Genomic DNA, 8,410 nt, shown 5'->3' with positions numbered 1-8,410 from the left:
CTTAGTTCTGTGTCTGTGTGTTGTCAGTCACTCTATAATGAGTTGTAGAGACCTCATCTCCCTGTCTCTCTTAGTTCTGTGTCTCTGTGTTGTCAGTCACTCTATAATGAGTTGTAGAGACCTCATCTCTCTGTCTCTCTTAGTTCTGTGTCTGTGTGTTGTCAGTCACTCCTTACTGAGTTGTAGAGAGCGGTCCTTGACATGGCACCCTATTCCCTATGTAGTACACTACAGTCCTACGTAGTGCACTAGTTTTGGCCAGAGTCCTATGTGGGAATAGGGTCCTACGTCAGTGTTTCATTCAGACTAAAATTGGAGCATAGAGCAATGATCCCATCACTGACACACACACACACACACACACACACACACACACACACACACACACACACACACACACACACACACACACACACACACACACACACACACACACACACACACACACACACCGTCTAATTAACCCCAAGAACAGAGTTCAGCTCGCAGGAAGTGTGTCAGCGTGTGTGTGTTTTACTAACTGTTGAGGTCAGGGTTTCTCTGTCCTCATTTAGGAGAAATTAAATGTACTTCCTGAGTCTCCCATATCCCTGGAGCCAGGGGTCTGTGCACGTGCAACGTGCTTCCTGAGTCTCCATATCCCTTGATACAGGGGTCTGTGCACGTGGTTGCCGTGGTTGCGTGTGTGTGTGTTCTAGTCTTGTGCACAGGACGCTGCTGCTACTGTTTATTATCTCAGCTCACTGGTTACCATAGCAGCACCCACTCGTAGCACGCGCTCCAGCAGGTATATCTCACTAGTCACCATAGCAGCACCCACTCGTAGCACCCGCTCCAGCAGGTATATCTCACTAGTCACCATAGCAGCACCCACTCGTAGCACGCGCTCCAGCAGGTATATCTCACTGGTCACTCCCCAAAGCCAATTCCTCCTTTATCCGCCTTTCCTTCCAGTTCTCTGCTGCCAATGACTGGAACGAATTGCAAAAATCACTGATTCTGGAGACTCATATCTCCCTCACTAGCTTTAAGCACCAGCTGTCAGAGCAGCTCACAGATCACTGCACCTGTACATAGCCCATCTGTAAACAGCCCATCCAACTACCTCATCCCCATACTGTATTTATTTATTTATCTTGTTCCTTTGTACCCCAGTATCTCTACTTGGACATTCATCTACCATTCCAGTGTTCATTTGTGAAATGATCTTGGCCAGGTCACAGTTGTAAATGAGAACTTGTTCTCAACTGGCCACCTGGTTAAATAAAGGTGTTCTCAACTGGCCTACCTGGTTAAATAAAGGTGTTCTCAACTGGCCTACCTGGTTAAATAAAGGTGAAATAAAACTAAATTAAAATGTAAATGATACGAGACTTTATTCCAAGTTACCTCAATTACATCTTATCATTTAGTGTGGTAGAGATGGATTAACCCTTAGTGTGATAGTGATGGTAGAGATGGATTAACCCTTAGTGATGGTGGAGATGGATGAACCCTTAGTGTGATAGTGATGGTAGAGATGGATTAACCCTTAGTGATGGTAGAGATGGTTTAACCCTTAGTGTGGTAGAGATGGATTAACCCTTAGTGATGGTAGAGATGGATTAACCCTTAGTGTGATAGTGATGGTAGAGATGGATTAACCCTTAGTGATGGTAGAGATGGATTAACCCGTAGTGTGATAGTGATGGTAGAGATGGATTAACCCTTAGTGATGGTAGAGATGGATGAACCCTTAGTGTGATAGTGATGGTAGAGATGGATTACCCTTAGTGATGGTAGAGATGGATTAACCCTTAGTGATGGTAGAGATGGATTAACCCTTAGTGATGGTAGAGATGGTAGAGATGGATTAACCCTTAGTGATGGTAGAGATGGATTAACCCTTAGTGATGGTAGAGATGGATTAACCCTTAGTGATGGTAGAGATGGTAGAGATGGATTAACCCTTAGTGATGGTAGAGATGGATTAACCCTTACTGATGGTAGAGATGGTAGAGATGGATTAACCCTTAGTGATAGTAGAGATGGATTAACCCTTAGTGATGTTAGAGATGGATTAACCCTTAGTGATGGTAGAGATGGATTAACCCTTAGTGATGGTAGAGATGGATTAACCCTTAGTGTGGTAGAGATCGATTAACCCTTAGTGTGGGAGACATGGTAGAGATGGATTAACCCTTAGTGATGGTTGAGATGGTAGAGATGGATTAACCCTTCGTGATGGTAGAGATGGATTAACCCTTAGTGATGGTAGAGATGGATTAACCCTTAGTGTGGTAGAGATGGATTAACCCTTAGTGTGGTAGAGATGGTTGACATGGATTAACCCTTAGTGATCGGTAGAGATGGTAGAGATGGATTAACCCTTAGTGATGGTGGAGATGGACTAACCCTTAGTGTGGTAGAGATGGATTAACCCATAGTGTGGTAGAGATGGATTAACCCTTAGTGATGGTAGAGATGGATTAACCCTTAGTGTGGTAGAGATGGATTAACCCTTAGTGTGGTAGAGATGGATTAACCCTTAGTGTGGTAGAGATGGTAGAGATGGATTAACCCTTAGTGATGGTAGAGATGGTAGAGATGGATTAACCCTTAGTAATGGTAGAGATGGACTAACCCTTAGTGATGGTAGAGATGGATTAACCCTTAGTAATGGTAGAGATGGATTAACCCTTAGTGTGGTAGAGATGGATTAACCCTTAGTGTGGTAGAGATGGTTGACATGGTTTAACCCTTAGTGATGGTAGAGATGGTAGAGATGGATTAACCCTTGGTGATGGTGGAGATGGACTAACCCTTAGTGTGGTAGAGATGGATTAACCCTTAGTGTGGTAGAGATGGATTAACCCTTGGTGTGGTAGAGATCGATTAACCCTTAGTGTGGTAGAGATGGATTAACCCTTAGTGTGGTAGAGATGGATTAACCCTTAGTGATCGTAGAGAGGGATTAACCCTTAGTGATGGTAGAGATGGATTAACCCTTAGTGATGGTAGAGATGGATTAACCCTTAGTGATGGTAGTGATGGTAGAGATGGATTAACCATTAGTGATGGTAGAGATGGTAGAGATGGATTAACCCTTAGTGATGGTAGAGATGGATTAACCCTTAGTGATGTTAGAGATGGTAGAGATGGATTAACCCTTAGTGATGGTAGAGAGGGATTAACCCTTAGTGATGGTAGAGAGGGATTAACCCTTAGTGATGGTAGAGAGGGATTAACCCTTACTGTGTTAGAGATGGATTAACCCTTAGTGATGGTAGAGATTGATTAACCCTTAGTGTGGTAGTGATGGTAGAGATGGATTAACCCTTAGTGTGGTAGAGATGGATTAACCCTTAGTGATGGTAGAGATGGATTAACCCTTAGTGATGGTAGAGATGGATTAACCCTTATTGTGGTAGAGATGGATGAACTCTTAGTGAGGGTAGAGATGAATTAACCCTTAGTGATGGTAGTGATGGTAGTGATGGATTAACCCTTAGTGTGGTAGAGATGGATTAACCCTTAGTGATGGTAGAGATGGATTAACCCTTAGTGATGGTAGAGAGGGATTAACCCTTAGTGATGGTAGAGATGGATTAATCCTTAGTGATGGTAGAGAGGGATTAACCCTTAGTGATGGTAGAGATGGATTAATCCTTAGTGATGGTAGAGATAGATTAACCCTTAGTGATGGTAGTGATAGATGAACCCTTAGTGATGGTAGAGATGGATTAACCCTTAGTGATGGTAGAGATGGATTAACCCTTAGTGATGGTAGAGATGGATTAACCCTTAGTGATGGTAGAGAGGGATTAACCCTTAGTGATAGTAGAGATGGATTAACCCTTAGTGTGGTAAAGATGGATTAACCCGTAGTGTGGTAGAGATGGATTAACCCTTAGTGATGGTAGAGATTGATTAACCCGTAGTGTGGTAGAGATGGATTAACCCTTCGTGATAGTAGAGATGGATTAACCCTTAGTGTGGTAGAGATGGATTAACCCTTAGTGATGGTAGAGATGGATTAACCCTTAGTGATGGTAGTGATGGATTAACCCTTAGTGATGGTAGAGAGGGATTAACCCTTAGTGATGGTAGAGAGGGATTAACCCTTAGTGATAGTAGAGATGGATTAACCCTTAGTGTGGTAGAGATGGATTAACCTGTAGTGTGGTAGAGATGGATTAACCCTTAGTGATGGTAGAGATTGATTAACCCGTAGTGTGGTAGAGATGGATTAACCCTTCGTGATAGTAGAGATGGATTAACCCTTAGTGTGGTAGTGATGGATTAACCCTTAGTGTGGTAGAGATGGATTAACCCTTAGTGATAGTAGAGATGGATTAACCCTTAGTGTGGTAGAGATGGATTAACCCTTAGTGTGGTAGAGATGGTAGAGATGGATTAACCCTTAGTGATGGTAGAGATGGTAGAGATGGATTAACCCTTAGTAATGGTAGAGATGGACTAACCCTTAGTGATGGTAGAGATGGATTAACCCTTAGTAATGGTAGAGATGGATTAACCCTTAGTGTGGTAGAGATGGATTAACCCTTAGTGTGGTAGAGATGGTTGACATGGTTTAACCCTTAGTGATGGTAGAGATGGTAGAGATGGATTAACCCTTGGTGATGGTGGAGATGGACTAACCCTTAGTGTGGTAGAGATGGATTAACCCTTAGTGTGGTAGAGATGGATTAACCCTTGGTGTGGTAGAGATGGATTAACCCTTAGTGTGGTAGAGATGGATTAACCCTTAGTGATCGTAGAGAGGGATTAACCCTTAGTGATGGTAGAGATGGATTAACCCTTAGTGATGGTAGAGATGGATTAACCCTTCGTGTGTTAGAGATGGATTAACCCTTAGTGATGGTAGAGATGGATTAACCCTTAGTGATGGTAGAGATGGATTAACCCTTAGTGATGGTAGAGATGGATTAACTCTTAGTGATGGTAGAGATGGATTAACCCTTAGTGATGGTAGAGATGGATTAACCCTTAGTGATGGTAGTGATGGTAGAGATGGATTAACCATTAGTGATGGTAGAGATGGTAGAGATGGATTAACCCTTAGTGATGGTAGAGATGGATTAACCCTTAGTGATGTTAGAGATGGTAGAGATGGATTAACCCTTAGTGATGGTAGAGAGGGATTAACCCTTAGTGATGGTAGAGAGGGATTAACCCTTAGTGATGGTAGAGAGGGATTAACCCTTACTGTGTTAGAGATGGATTAACCCTGAGTGATGGTAGAGATTGATTAACCCTTAGTGTGGTAGTGATGGTAGAGATGGATTAACCCTTAGTGTGGTAGAGATGGATTAACCCTTAGTGATGGTAGAGATGGATTAACCCTTAGTGATGGTAGAGATGGATTAACCCTTAGTGTGGTAGAGATGGATGAACTCTTAGTGAGGGTAGAGATGAATTAACCCTTAGTGATGGTAGTGATGGTAGTGATGGATTAACCCTTAGTGTGGTAGAGATGGATTAACCCTTAGTGATGGTAGAGAGGGATTAACCCTTAGTGATGGTAGAGATGGATTAATCCTTAGTGATGGTAGAGAGGGATTAACCCTTAGTGATGGTAGAGATGGATTAATCCTTAGTGATGGTAGAGATAGATTAACCCTTAGTGATGGTAGTGATAGATGAACCCTTAGTGATGGTAGAGATGGATTAACCCTTAGTGATGGTAGAGATGGATTAACCCTTAGTGTGGTAGAGATGGATTAACCCTTAGTGATGGTAGAGAGGGATTAACCCTTAGTGATGGTAGAGAAGGATTAACCCTTAGTGTGGTAGAGATGGATTAACCCTTAGTGATGGTAGAGATTGATTAACCCGTAGTGTGGTAAAGATGGATTAACCCTTAGTGATGGTAGAGATGGATTAACCCTTAGTGATGGTAGAGAGGGATTAACCCTTAGTGATAGTAGAGATGGATTAACCCTTAGTGTGGTAGAGATGGATTAACCCGTAGTGTGGTAGAGATGGATTAACCCTTAGTGATGGTAGAGATTGATTAACCCGTAGTGTGGTAGAGATGGATTAACCCTTCGTGATAGTAGAGATGGATTAACCCTTAGTGTGGTAGAGATGGATTAACCCTTAGTGATGGTAGAGATGGATTAACCCTTAGTGATGGTAGTGATGGATTAACCCTTAGTGATGGTAGAGAGGGATTAACCCTTAGTGATGGTAGAGAGGGATTAACCCTTAGTGATAGTAGAGATGGATTAACCCTTAGTGTGGTAGAGATGGATTAACCCGTAGTGTGGTAGAGATGGATTAACCCTTAGTGATGGTAGAGATTGATTAACCCGTAGTGTGGTAGAGATGGATTAACCCTTCGTGATAGTAGAGATGGATTAACCCTTAGTGATGGTAGAGATGGATTAACCCTTAGTGATGGTAGTGATGGATTAACCCTTAGTGTGGTAGAGATGGATTAACCCTTAGTGATAGTAGAGATGGATTAACCCTTAGTGATGGTAGAGAGGGATTAACCCTTAGTGATGGTAGAGATGGATTAACCCTTAGTGATGGTAGAGATGGATTAACCCTTAGTGATGGTAGAGTCTCAGCTCACCCCACAACACACCCTCATGTCCCCCTACTACATGTCTCAGCTCACCCCACAACACACCCTCATGTCCCCCTAACTACATGTCTCAGCTCACTCCACAACACACCCTCATGTCTCCCTAACTACATGTCTCAGCTCACCCACAACACACCCTCATGTCTCCCTAACTACATGTCTCAGCTCACCCCACAACACACCCTCATGTCTCCCTAACTACATGTCTCAGCCTGCTGTACAGCTCATTAAATATCATAGCTGATTCTACTGCATGGTCCAGTGTGTGTATTAATAACCTTCCCCTGAGAGAGAGAGAGAGAGAGAGGGGGAGAGAAAATAGTATGTAGAGAGAGTGAGAAAGAGAGAGAGTGAGAGAGAAAGAAAGAAAGAGAGAGAGAGAGAGAGAGCGAGAGAAAGAGAGAGAGAGAGAGAGACAGAGAGAGAGAGAGAGAGAGAGAGAGAGAGAGATGAACCTGGAGAAGAGTCCCCTAAGCAAGCTGGTCCTGTTGCTCTGTTCACAAACACAAACAGACTTGTGTAATGTTTACTGTTCATTTTTATTGTTAATTTCACTTTTAGAGAGAAGTAACAATACATAGAGACTGATAGAGATTGAACATTAGATTGGTAACAATACATAGAGACTGATAGACATTGAACATTAGATTGGTAACAATACATAGAGACTGATAGACATTGAACATTAGATTGGGTAACAATACGTAGAGACTGGATACAGTGATAGAGATTGAACATTAGATTGGGAAACAATACGTAGAGACTGAGTAGAGATTGAACATTAGATTGGTAACAACACATAGAGACTGATAGAGATTGAACATTAGATTGGTAACAATACGTAGAGACTGATACAGTGATAGAGATTGAACATTAGATTGGTACAACACATAGAGACTGATAGAGATTGAACATTAGATTGGTAACAATACGTAGAGACTGATACAGTGATAGAGATTGAACATTAGATTGGTAACAATATGTAGAGACTGATAGAGATTGAACATTAGATTGGTAACAACACATAGAGACTGATAGAGATTGAACATTAGATTGGTAACAATACGTAGAGACTGATACAGTGATAGAGATTGAACATTAGATTGGTAACAACACATAGAGACTGATAGAGATTGAACATTAGATTGGTAACAATACGTAGAGACTGATACAGTGATAGAGATTGAACATTAGATTGGTAACATATGTAGAGACTGATAGAGATTGAACATTAGATTGGTAACAACACATAGACTGATAGAGATTGAACATTAGATTGGTAACAATACGTAGAAGACTGATACAGTGATAGAGATTGAACATTAGATTGGTAACAACACATAGAGACTGATAGAGATTGAACATTAGATTGGGTAACACACATAGAGACTGACACAGTGATAGAGATTGAACATTAGATTGGTGCGTCAGAGTGGGGGTCAAATTATGCTGTGGATGGAGAGTGGGAGTGTTAATCCCTGATCCCAGAGTAAATGGAGATGCATATTGCCCACAGGCCATTAGTGCCTTTGTGTGTGTGCGTGTGTGTGTGTGTGTGTAATCTGAGAGTGAATGAGAATTTCAGATGCCATTATCCATTAGTTCCCCTCTGACTACAGAGGGGAGGAGAGCACAGCAGAGGACAGGAGAGGAGGGGATAGAAGGGGGAGAGGATGGATGGGAGGGGAGGGGAGGAGAGAGGACGGGAGAGGAGGGGATAGAAGGGGAGAGGATGGAGGGAGGGAGGGAATGGAGGGATAGAGGAGGGAAAGAGGGGAGCGGATGAGGGAGGGAGACGTAAGGGAAGGGAGGACG

The sequence above is a fragment of the Oncorhynchus kisutch genome, unplaced genomic scaffold, assembly GCF_002021735.2.
Source record: "Oncorhynchus kisutch isolate 150728-3 unplaced genomic scaffold, Okis_V2 scaffold3689, whole genome shotgun sequence".
Classification (NCBI taxonomy): domain Eukaryota; kingdom Metazoa; phylum Chordata; class Actinopteri; order Salmoniformes; family Salmonidae; genus Oncorhynchus; species Oncorhynchus kisutch.
This window is presented reverse-complemented; position numbering follows the sequence as displayed.